The following is a 12,119-nucleotide window of genomic DNA, read 5'->3' on the forward strand; positions in this document are numbered from 1 at the left end:
GCCCAGCTAATTTTTGTATTTTTAGTAGAGACAACGGGGTTTCACCATGTTGGCCAGGATGGTCTCGATCTCTTGACCTCGTGTTCCGCCCGCCTCGGCCTTCCAAAGTGTTGGGGTTACAGGCATGAGCCACTGCACACGGCCCATAAAACATTTTTAAGAATAGAATTGCTCTCATAGATGAAAGCACAGTTTCAAAAGATGGATCTATGAGCTTTAAGCAAAGGAAGCCTTGTACACGGAGAGGAGAGGGGAGCCATGATCTTACGTGGGCCCAGGCTGGGGAGGTTACATCTCTGCTGCCTAAGAATTCGCATACGTGAAATAAAGTGTTTTGTTTTGCTCTCAAGAGCAGGCCTGAGTGGGAAGCTGCTAAGAACTCACTACAGAGGATGCTGGTCACGAGAGAAGGGACTTGGGCTGTCATCCTAAGGAGGTGGCCCCAGTGACTGCTCTTCTACCAGACCTACATTTATAGTCACAGAAGGCGTGAGAGAACAGCCTGAGATGTCCCCCAGTCTGGCAGTCGAGGGCATTTCTTTGATGTTCCTGAATTGTGGGGAAGCCTAGAAGAGAGCAGAGGGAGGTGATGTGACCTCTGTGCCCTGGGAGTCTCTCTATTTCACAAGTTTGTTCCCAGGTCCGTGGACCAATGTGCAAAGCGCCTGTAGGCATTACTACCCTGGAGTTATTCTGAGCCCCACAGTGAAAGATGCGGGTCCCTCAGAATGTCCGGCAAAGTAAAGCAAACTTCCTGGAGTCCATCCTTGTTCTCTGGACTTTGTCTTTTCTACCAAAAACAAGCCAGACAGATTCAGCATAGTACAAATGTATCCTCCATTTCCTGGGTTCGCAACTTGAAGCCCATCGACAAAGTTCTGGACTATCCTCAGGGACACGAAGACAGACTCAGTCGTGTTCTCTGACCTTCGCAGATAATAGTTTCTCTAGCTAGAGGAAGAAAGCCACTGAAAAGGAAATTGGGTACACAGGTACAATTAGACTGCACAGAGGTCACGAGACAATAGAATGGAAAGCGCTATCCTCCTTTTGTGCATACCCATGACCCTTCATAAAATAGTCACAAATATCTCATGATGTTGTTATTACACTCTCATTATCTGGAAGAACAGGTCATGTGTGTATGTATGTGCCATGTGCCTCATTACTGGAACCTGTTTCTGTGTCTTCCTCTAACTCTACCATATGAGTATCAGTGGGAGGTAGAGACTTCCTCCCACTATAAAAACTGAAAATCTGAGATATTTTCTCAGCCTTCCTTTCATCAGGGCATAAGCATGTCACCTAGTCTCAGTCAATCAAATGTAACCCATCTGGACTTTTTGTCTCTGAAGAAGCAGAGAAAGAAGGTGGCCAAGGCACCCACATCTCATCTCCAGAGACACTGTGGCTGCCATGCCTCTGTCTGCTCCCACTGTCCAGAGCTCATGGTTACTGACAAAAGTACCAGAATCATGTGATCTAAAGTGGTAGACACAGTGTATTCATCGGACTGTTAGTAGCCTGAGCTTTTTTTTTTTTTAAAATAAGGTTATGAAAATTTAACCTCCCTCTCTTCCTCCATTTTCTGAGACTGGATCTCTTGCTTCCATGGCAATTTGGTGAGTTACTAAAAATTCTTCCAGAAAATTGTTTTTCTGGTTGGATGAGAATTAGTTTCTGTTATTTGCAACTTAGACTGGATGGATATATCACATAAAATACAGCAAGTTAAAAAGTATTAGGTGGTGATAAAACTAGGATTTTAAAAAACAATTTCTACTTCTGAACAAAGCAAAGTGAATAGGAGCAAGATTTGTCCTCTCACTTTAGGCCAACTAGAAAACTGGATAAAATAATGAAACAATATCTTTACACACTAGACAACAGGTAGTGCAAGACTGTAATCTCAGAAAAGGAATAAGATGCACCCTATTATTGTACAAGCTTATTGCCTAGAGGTAGTTTCCAGCCCACAGCATATGGAGGAGAAACCCACAGAGAGCCCAATAATCTTGAAGACTACAGAAGATAGGTCTCATAGTTCAGAGAGGTCAAGTTGGCTAGAATGTGTGGGACAGGGTACTAGAGAAGAGAGAGCTGCACAGAGAGCTCTGGAAATCTGTAGAGGGGTCCTCCTAAAGTTTTAACTGAGAACCAACCTGCATATACATGAGAAAAAGACCAGGGAAAGAACCACCTAAAAGGAGCAGACAAAACAATTAATGAAGTGCAGGCAGGAGTGGAATAGCTTGTACTCCCTCCAGCCAGAGTGGAAAGACCTTGTAAACATGCGTCATCATTTAGAGTCCTCAGAAGGGCATCATCTTAGCAGTGGGGTTACATTAGCCCTGGGCCAAAAGATAGACTAAAACCACCCTAACAGAGCTTAAGAGCAAGTCTCAAAAGAAAAAATATATATATTCAAAAGAATACAACAAAGTCTAGTGCCCAGAAACAAATTCAAAATGTCTGGTACCAAATAAAAAATTCCTAGGTATGCAAAGCAGCAGAAAATTATAATCAAAAATGAAAAGAAAAAATTCAATATCACAGGCCCCCAAATGACAGACATAATGGATGTCAAAGACATTAAAAGAGCCTTTATGAATCTGTTCCTTATATTCAAGAAGGCAGAGGAAAACATCGCCATAATGATGACAGAAATAAAATACATGTTTAAAAACATATCTAGAGGTTAAAAAAAAAAACTGAATTAAAAAACACATTGGATGAGATTACCAGTAGATTACACACTGCAGAGGAAAAGATTAGTAGTCTTGAAAACATAGTATATAAATTACTCAAAATGAAGCACAGGAAAAAAAGACAAATTAATAAAGCATCCGTTACCTGTAGGATGTTTGACATATGTGTGATTGGAGTCTCAGAGAGGACAGAGAATGAGACAGGAAAAAAATGGAAAAAATAATGCCCCAAATGGTCCAAACTTGACTACAGGTTCAAGAAACCCAACAAACACCAATGAAATAAATAAACCCATGTCAGAGATTGTCACATGCAAACTGATGAATACTAGTAATAAACAGAAAAATTTTAAAGTAGCCAGAGGAGAAAAGATACATCATGTTCAGTGGAACAAAGATAAGAATAACAGCAGACTTTATGTTCAAAATTATGTAAGCCATAATGTAATGGAAATTTTTTTAAAAACTGAAAGAAAATAAAAAAACCCATACCTGTCAACCTAGGTTTCTTTTTCCAGCAAAAATATTCTTCAAAATCAAAGCAAATGAAGACTTTCTCAGCAAACAGAAGCTGAAAGAATTCACTGTAAGCAGGTTTGCACTACAAAACTAGTTAAAGGAAGTTTTTTCAGGCATAAAGAAATATCTACATTCATTCCTTTGATAAACTCATCCAGTTTTATGACTTTTAAATAGTATCATTAACCTAACAACTGCTAAGTTTATATCTCCAGCCTCAAACTCATCCCTGAACTCTATATCGATGCATACAACTGCCTGTTCAACATCTCAACTTGAGTGTTTAATAGCATCACAGACTTTACTGTGTCCCAAACTGAATATCTAACTTCCACCCACAATCTTCACCATCTGGACAAATGACATTATCCTTGAAGTGTCTCGGGCCAAAAACCCTTCAAAGTATATCCTGAATCTGACCATTTCTTTATGTTAAAAAAAAAAAATTTATAGATACATAATAGTTGTACATATTTAGGGAGAACATGTGATATTTCAACATAAGCATATGATGTGTAACGGACAGCGTAATTGGGATATCCGTCACCTCAAATATTTACCTTTTCTTTTTGTTAGAAGCATTCCAATTCCAATCCTCTAGTTATTTTGAAATATACAATATTATTATTAACTATATTCACCCTATTGTAATACCAAACCATAGCTCTTATTCCTTCTATATAACTGTATTTTGTACCCATTAACAAAGCCTTCTTTATCTCCCCACTCCCCACTACATTTCCCAGCCTCTTGTGACCATCATTCTACTTTTTACCTCCACAAGATCAATTTTTTTAGCTCCCACACATGAGTGAGAGTACGTAATATTTGTCTTTCTGTACCTGGCTTATTTCACTCAACCTCATGTCCTCCCATTCTATCCACGTTGTTGCAAATGACAGAATTTAATTCTTTTTATGTCTGAGTAATATTTCATTTTGTATATGTACTCTTTTTTTATTCATCTATTGTAGCCACTTAAGTTGATTGCATATCTTGGCTGTTGTGAATAGTGCTGCAATAAACACGGGGCACAGATATCTCTTTGACATACCGAGTTATTTTATTTTGGCTACATACTCAGCAGTGGAATTGCTGAATCATTTAATAGTTATACTTTCAGTTTTTTGAGGGACCTCCATACTGGTTTTCACAATGGCTGTAATAATTTACACTCTCACCAACAGTGTATGAGCATTCCTTTTTCTTCACATCTTCACCAGCATCTGACACTTTTTGTCTTTTGGCTAAAAGCCATTTTAACTGAGGTGAGATGATACCTCATTGTGGTTTTGATTTTCATTTCCCTGATGATTAGTAATGTTGACCATTTTTAAATATACCTATTGGCCATTTATAAGTTGTCTTTTGAGAAATGTCTGTTCATATCTTTTGCCCATTTATATATATTATTTTTTGTGATTGAGTTGTTTGAGTTCCTTATATATTCTGGTTATTGTTCCCTTTTCAATTGAACAACTTGCAAATATTTTCTCCCATTCTGTAGGTTGTCTCTTTACTTTTTTAGTTGTTCCCTTTGCTGTGTGGAATCTTTATAGCTTAATGTGACCTCATTTGTCCATTTCTGCTTTGGTTGCCTGTGCTTATGAGGTTTTACTCATGAAATCTTTGCCCAGACCAATGTCCTGGAGAATTACCCCAATGTTTTCTCCTAGGAGTTTCATAGTTTCAGGTCTTAGATTTAACTTTTTAATCCATTTTTATTTTATTTTTGTATATATTGAGAAATATGGGGTCTAGTTTTATTCTTCTGCATGTGGACAACCAGTTTCCCCAGCACCACTGATTGAAGAGCATGTCCTTTCCCCAATGTATGTGCCTGGCACCTTTGTCAAATATTAATTGGCTGCAAATATGCAGGTTTATTTCTGGGTTCTCTATTCTGTTCCATGGGTCTATGTGTCTGTCTTTATGCCAGCACTCTGCTGTTTTAGTTAGTACAGCTTTGTATTATGTAGGTAACATGATACCCCAGCTTTGTTATTTTTTTAAATCAGGATTCCTTTCACTACTTGGGGTCTTCTACAGTTCCATATAAATGTTAGGATTGTTTTTTCCTTTATGTTAAGAATGTCATTGGTATTTTGATAGGGATTGCATTGAGTCCATAAATTGCTTTGGGTAGTATGGACACTTTAACAGTATTATTTCTTCCAATCCATGAACATGGAATCTTTCCATATTTTGGTGTCCGCTTCAGTTTCTTTCATCAATGTTTTATAGTTTTCACTGTAGAGATCTTTCACTTCTTTGATTAAGTTTATTCCTAGATATTTTATTTTATTATCATTATTATTATTTTTTTTTAGAGATGGGGATCTCACTCTGTCACCCAAGCTGGAGTGCAGTGGAGTGAACCTTGAACTCCTGGGCTCAAGCGATCCTTTTGCCTCAGCCTCCTGAGTGGCTAGGATTACAGGTACAATCTATGGATCTGGCTCTTTTATTTTATGTGCAGCTATGGTAAATGGAATTGCTTTCTTGGTTTCATTTACAGACAGTTCACTGTTGACATATAGAAATGCTACTGATTTGTATGTTAATTTTGTATCCTGCAATTTTATTAAATTTACAGTTCTAATAGTTTTTTGGTGGAATCTTTAGGTTTTTCTAAATATAATATGTCATCTGAAACAAGGATAATTTGATATCTGCCTTTCTCATTTGGATGTCCTTTATTTCTTTCTCTTATTTAATTGCTCTGGCTAAGACTTCTAGAACTATGTTGAATAAAAGTGGTGAAACTGGACATCCTTTCCTTGTTCTAGATCTTAAGGAAGGTTTTCAGTTTTCCCTGTTCGGTATTATATTAGCTGTGGGTTTGTCAAATATGGTCCTTGTTGTGTTGAGGTATATTCTTTCTATATGTAGTTTGCTGAGAGCTTTTATCCATTTCTTCTACTTTTTCCAACTTATTGGCATATAGTTGCTCATAATAGTCTGCGATGATCCTTTGAATTCCTGTGGTAACAGTTGTAATGTCTCCTTTTGTCTATAATTTAATTTGGGCCTTCTCTCTTTTCTTCTTAGTATAGCTAAAGGTTTGCCAATTTTGTTTGCCTACTGTTTTTTTTCTGTTTCAAATTTTATTTCATTAACTGAAAAGGTAGACAAAATGTTTATTTCAAATCGAATTGAAATTTATCTGAAACAAGTAACTTATTTCAAGTAACTTATTGTACAGTCCATTGTCCATTTAAAAATATTTTTTCTTCCAAAAAACTGCATTGAAAGACTAAAAACTTCTTTTACACTGCATAAAAGCGAGATGCAAACTTCTGATATAAATTTATTTAACTGTCAACTTCGACGATAAAGATGAAGGTTCCCATCTTTCACAAGGGTTCACAGTTCAGTTAAATGATACAAAAAAGCTTCTGTTTTCCTCCCATACAAATTCAAAGCTTCCATTCATGTTTCTGACAGCAGTACCACAAACTCGATGCTGATACTAGGTTACTTCTTTTTCTTTCCTTTCCCTTTTTTCCTTTCCTCTCCTTGTTGAAGACTTTGGTCACCACCTCCTGTTTTTTGTGTCCTCCTTTTTAGTTTCGGTGTTATTTCTGCTGCATACAACATTACTCACTTACATGACAGGAACTGTACAAGGCAGAGGCCGCCATCTTCCTGTTTGAGCTGGACCCGGACTCTGTCTCTGTGTTGGACATCATGATTCCATTCTCTAGAGTACATTTTATTTTTCTCAAGAAATACATTAAGTCCAACTTCTGAACACACATCTTGAATCTCTGTAGCTGTAGGATTTGCAACAGCCTCACTTACGGGGATTTGCCTTCCCTCTGCGATGGTCTTATTACTTAAATAAGCAGCATAGATACAAATAAACCTATCCTGGCTGGCCAGGAACCATGCGGCAGTTCAAGCCATCTTCACAAGAGTCCAAACAGCAACCTTGTTTACCTATTTTTTTAAAAAAAAACCTTTTTTCATTGATCTTTTGTAATTTTCTTTAGTCTCAATGTTTTAATTTCTGCTCTGGTCATAAATTTTTCTAGTAATTTTGCCTTTGGTTTGCTCTTGCTTTTCTAGTTAGGTTATTTATTTGAAGTCTTTCTGTATTTTTAATATAGGTGTTTATTGCTATAAATGTTCCTCTTTATATTGCTTTTGCTATATCACAGGTTTGGGTATGGTGTTTCCATTTTCATTTGTTTCAGGAAATTTTAAAATTTCCTTTTTCATTTCGTGACCAGTGACCATTCAGGAGCATGTTTAATTTCCATGTATTTGTGTGGTTTTCAAAGTTCCTCTAGTTATGGATTTCTATTTTTATTCCATTGTGGTCAGAAAAGATACTTGATATAATTTTACTTTTTAAAAATTATTTGAGACTTGTTTTGGGACCTAACATATGGTCTATCCTCAAGAAAGTTCTGTGTGCTGAGGAGAAAAATGTGTACTCTGAAGCTGTTGGATAAAAATGTTCTGTACATGTCTATTAGGTTTGATTTGTCTGTAGTGCAGATCAAGTTCCATCTTGCTCTGTCGCCCGGGCTGGAGTGCAGTGGCGCGATCTCGGCTCACTGCAAGCTCCGCCTCCTGGGTTCACGCCATTCTCCTGCCTCAGCCTCCCAAGTAGCTGGGACTACAGGTGCCCGCCACCACGCCCAGCTAATTTTTTGAATATTTAGTAGAGATAGGGTTATACTGTGTTAGCCAGGATGGTCTCAATCTCCTGACTTGGTGATCTGCCCACCTTGGCCTCCCAAAGTGCTGGGATTATAGATGTGAGCCACTGCACCCAGCCAAATATGATTGTTTAGTAAGATAAATGCATCAGGTGTCTGGGCTATCAAAATAAAATAGAAAATTGCTGCCCTATGTGTAGGATCAAAACCAAGGCTGGTGGCTTTAGCGCCTTGCATATAATGCTCAACAAAATGTTAATGTTGATCAGCCTCTGACATCATTCACTCTTCACCCCACCCAAATCTGACTTCTGCCCCTCCATTAAACCAGCTCTCACCCTGGTCACCAGGGTGAAGTCAGATTTGGGTGGGGTGAAGTCAGATTTTTTCCATGATCTCATGGCTGCATACATAGATCTCTCCCTCCCTGGGTGATATGGAGGATGTTGAGGAGTCCATATCACCCCTCTGATGGAGGAGTCCCTACCACCCCTCTGTCCTGGATTCCTCCTGCAGTTCAGCCACTTCTCATCGTGCTCTTTTGTGGACTTCTCCACTTACCCTTTCAATGTTGGTGTTCCCCAAAGTTCTGTCTTCTTTGCTTCTGAGAAACAGGAAATTATTGTGGATCACCCCAGGTCATTCTCTAGTCTAATACCTTGAGAAGTGTTCTGGGTGTTTCTGCTAACTGAACCTAACAGATTCCCGTATCAGAATGCATTTGGAAAGTGAGAAGGCATTACATATTAAACATCAGGCATCCACAACTCCCTAGAAGTTCCATCACTTCTTTGGACTTTATAAGGATCCTCTCATCTCAATTTTTCACCTTGAGGATCTTACTCAGTCTGGAGAAAGTCTAGAAATGTGTAAGAGAAGCTGCTTCTCTTCTCATGAGAAGCATGTGGTCAGAGAGGTCATCTTGGAAGCAACAGACTGAAGAGGTTCTTTGAAAACAAAATTTAGGCCAGGTGCAGTGGCTCACACCTGTAATCCCAACACTTTGGGAGGCCAAGGAAGGCAGATCACCTGAGTTCAGGAGATCGAGACCAGCCTGGCCAACATGGCGAAACCCCATCTCTACTAAAAATACAAAACTAAGCCAGATATAGTGGTGCATGCCTGTAGTCTCAGCTACTCAGGAGGCTGAAGCACAAGAATGGCTTGAACCCAGGAGGTGGAGGTTGCAGTGAGCCAAGATCATGCCACTGCACTCAGCCTGGGCAACAGAGTAAAACTTGGCTCAAAAAAAGAAGAGAAAAGAAAATGTAAAGCTGGCGTGGTGGCTCACACCTGTAATCCCAGCACTTTGGGAGGCTGAGGCGGGTGATCACCTGAGGTCAGAAGTTTGAGACCATCCTGGCCAACATGGCAAAAACCCCTTCTCTACTAAAAACACAAAAATTAGCCAGTTGTGGTGGTGGATGCCTGTAGTCTCAGCTCCTTGCGAGGTGAGGCAGGAATTGCTTGAACCTGAGAGGCAGAGGTTGCAGGGAGCCGAGATTGCGCCACTGCACTCCAGGCCGGGCAACAGAAGGAGACTCCATCTCAAACAGGAAAAGAAAAGAAAATTTAAAAACACAGAGGAGGGCATTTTCCATGGGAAGTGTTTTTCCACTTAGTTTCTTATAGTCGACATTACTTTCAACGCCTTTGAGTGCAGCAGCCTGCCTTGCTCCTGATGGCCAGGGAGCAAATAAAAAGCCAGCCCTTTGTAAACTATGACTTTCTACACACGTGTCAGGAAGCTTTTGTATGGACCATTGTTCAGTTTTAAAAATATTTAAAACCCTTTTTTTATTCACTTAGCCATTAAAAATCAGAGTAGAGACAGGGCGCGGTGGCTCACACCTGTAATCCCAGCACTTTGGGAGGCTGATACTGGCAGATCACGAGGTCAGGAGATCAAGACCACGGTGAAACCGTGTCTCTACTAAAAATACAAAAAATTAGCCAGGCACGGTGGCAGGCGCCTGCAGTCCCAGCTACTTGGGAGGCTGAGGCAGGAGAATGGTGTGAACCTGGGAGGCAGAGCTTGCAGTGAGCCGAGATCGCACCACTGCACTCCAGCCTGGGCGACGGAGCGAGACTCCGTCTCAAAAAAAAATCAGAGTAGAAAACATAACATTTTAGGGATAAAAATAGAAAAAATGGTATTTCAATGCTCTTTTTCATGTTTGTTTCCCATGTTAATTGAAAAGGCATCTGGCCTATGAACCATGTATGAAGTGGGACCATGAGGTATGAGGGACTAAAATGTACCATCTGAAGGATGACTTGTGAAATTTGAGAATGAATCACAGGACTCCCCTTGGGTCTTTAATCCACTATCAAGCTCCAGTTGACTATTCCTTGTGTTACCAGGTAGGAGGAGCTCTATCTAAATGGCAGGCTGATTCTGTTAGGCTGTGTTCCTTCTTTAGTGAGAAGTCAAAATCAATCCATCTGCCTTTAAATCCACTGATCGAATCAAGAGAGCTTGAAACTGATAACCAAGAGGGAGGGGGAATGTATACCCAGACACAAGAAATTAACCACATGCTGGAAAGGATATCAGCCATGTCCGGTGAAACAGAAAAATAACAGAGGAAGCTCCCAATAATTCTCAGGGAGAGGAAGAAACTCAGGCGTTTCTATACCATTGCACAAATCAAGGCAAGTAGATAAAAATTAAATTGAGATTTTTAAAAAGAGAGGAATTCTACCTCATAGATGGGGTTGAGAAATGAGACTTACAAAGGAATATGGCAATGGAAGGTTGCATGTTTTCTCCAGACATAAACACTTAATAAAAATGCTACGATGTGGGTATAGACAAACGAATTCTAAAGTTTATAGAGAGAGGCAAAAGACCTAGAATAGCCAATACAATATTTAAGGGAAAAAATCCAAGCTGGAAGACTGACACTACCCGACTTCAGGACTTACTATAAAGCTACAGTAATCAAGACGAGGTAGTATTGGTAAAAGAATGGACAAATTGACCAATAGAACAGAATAGACAGCCCAGAAATCCACATAAATATAACCAACTGATCTTTGACAAAGGAGCAAAAGCAATAGAGTGGAGAAAAGATAGTGTTTTTAACAAATGGTGTTGGAAGAACTAGACATTCACATGCAAAAACACTTAATCTAGACACAGATCTTACACCTATAAAAATTAACTCAAAATAGATCACAGTCCTAAATGTAAAACACAAAACTATAAACTCCTAGAAGATAACATAGGAGAAAATCCAGATAACCTTGGGCATGGTGATGACTTTTTAGATATAGCCCTAAAGGTATGATCCACTAAAGAGATAACTGGTAAGCAGGACTCCATTAAAATTAAAAACCTCTGCTCTGTGAAAGACAATGTTAAGGGAATGAGACTAGCAACACACTGGGAGAATATACATGGCAAAAGACACATCTGAAAAAAGGACTATTCTTCTAAATATACAAGGAACTCTTAAAACTCAACAGTAAGAAAATAACCCAATTTAAAAATGGGGCCAGGCATGGTGGCTCATGCCTATTATCCCAGCACTTTGGGAGGCCGAGGCAGGCGGATCACTTGAGGTCAGGGGTTTGACGCTAGCCTGGCCAACATGGTGAAACCCTGTCTCTACTAAAAACACAAAAATTAGCTGGGCGTGGTAGAGGGCGCCCGTAATCCCAGCTACTTGGGGGGCTGAGGCAGGAGAATGGCTTGAACCCAGGAGGCGGAGGTTGCAGTGAGCCAAGATCATACCACTGAGTGAGACTTTGTCTCAAAAAAAAAAAAAAAAAAAAGGGCAAAAGACGTGAACAAATACCTCACCAAAGAAGAAGGTATACAGATGGCAAATAAATATGAAAAGATGTCCAACATATGTCATTAGGGAATTGCAAATTAAAACAATGACATACCTATTAGAATGACCAAAATCCAAAACACTGAGAACACCAAATTATGAAGAGGAAGTAGAGCAACAAAAGCTGATTAATCGCTGGCAGGAATGCAAAATGGTACACCTGCTTGGGAAGACAGTGTGGCCATTTCTTACAAAACTAAACACAGTCACCATATGATCCACCAATCGTGGATTGTTTCTTGGTATCTACCCAAGTGAGTCTGCAAACTGATGTCCACACAAAAACCTGTACCACTGAGGTTGCGCCAGGGCACTCCAGCCTGGCTAACAGAGCAAGACTCCGCCTCAAAAAAAAAAAAAAAAAAAAAAAAAAAAAAAAA

General features: G+C 39.4%; 1 pseudogene; it reads right to left on the bottom strand.

Annotated features, from left to right (window-relative positions):
* Positions 1–6,704: 6,704 nt before the first annotated feature.
* Positions 6,705–7,136, bottom strand: LOC105533296 (annotated as a pseudogene).
* Positions 7,137–12,119: the final 4,983 nt, after the last annotated feature.

Source organism: Mandrillus leucophaeus, unplaced genomic scaffold (genome assembly GCF_000951045.1).
Source record: "Mandrillus leucophaeus isolate KB7577 unplaced genomic scaffold, Mleu.le_1.0 Scaffold124, whole genome shotgun sequence".
NCBI classification, from domain to species: domain Eukaryota; kingdom Metazoa; phylum Chordata; class Mammalia; order Primates; family Cercopithecidae; genus Mandrillus; species Mandrillus leucophaeus.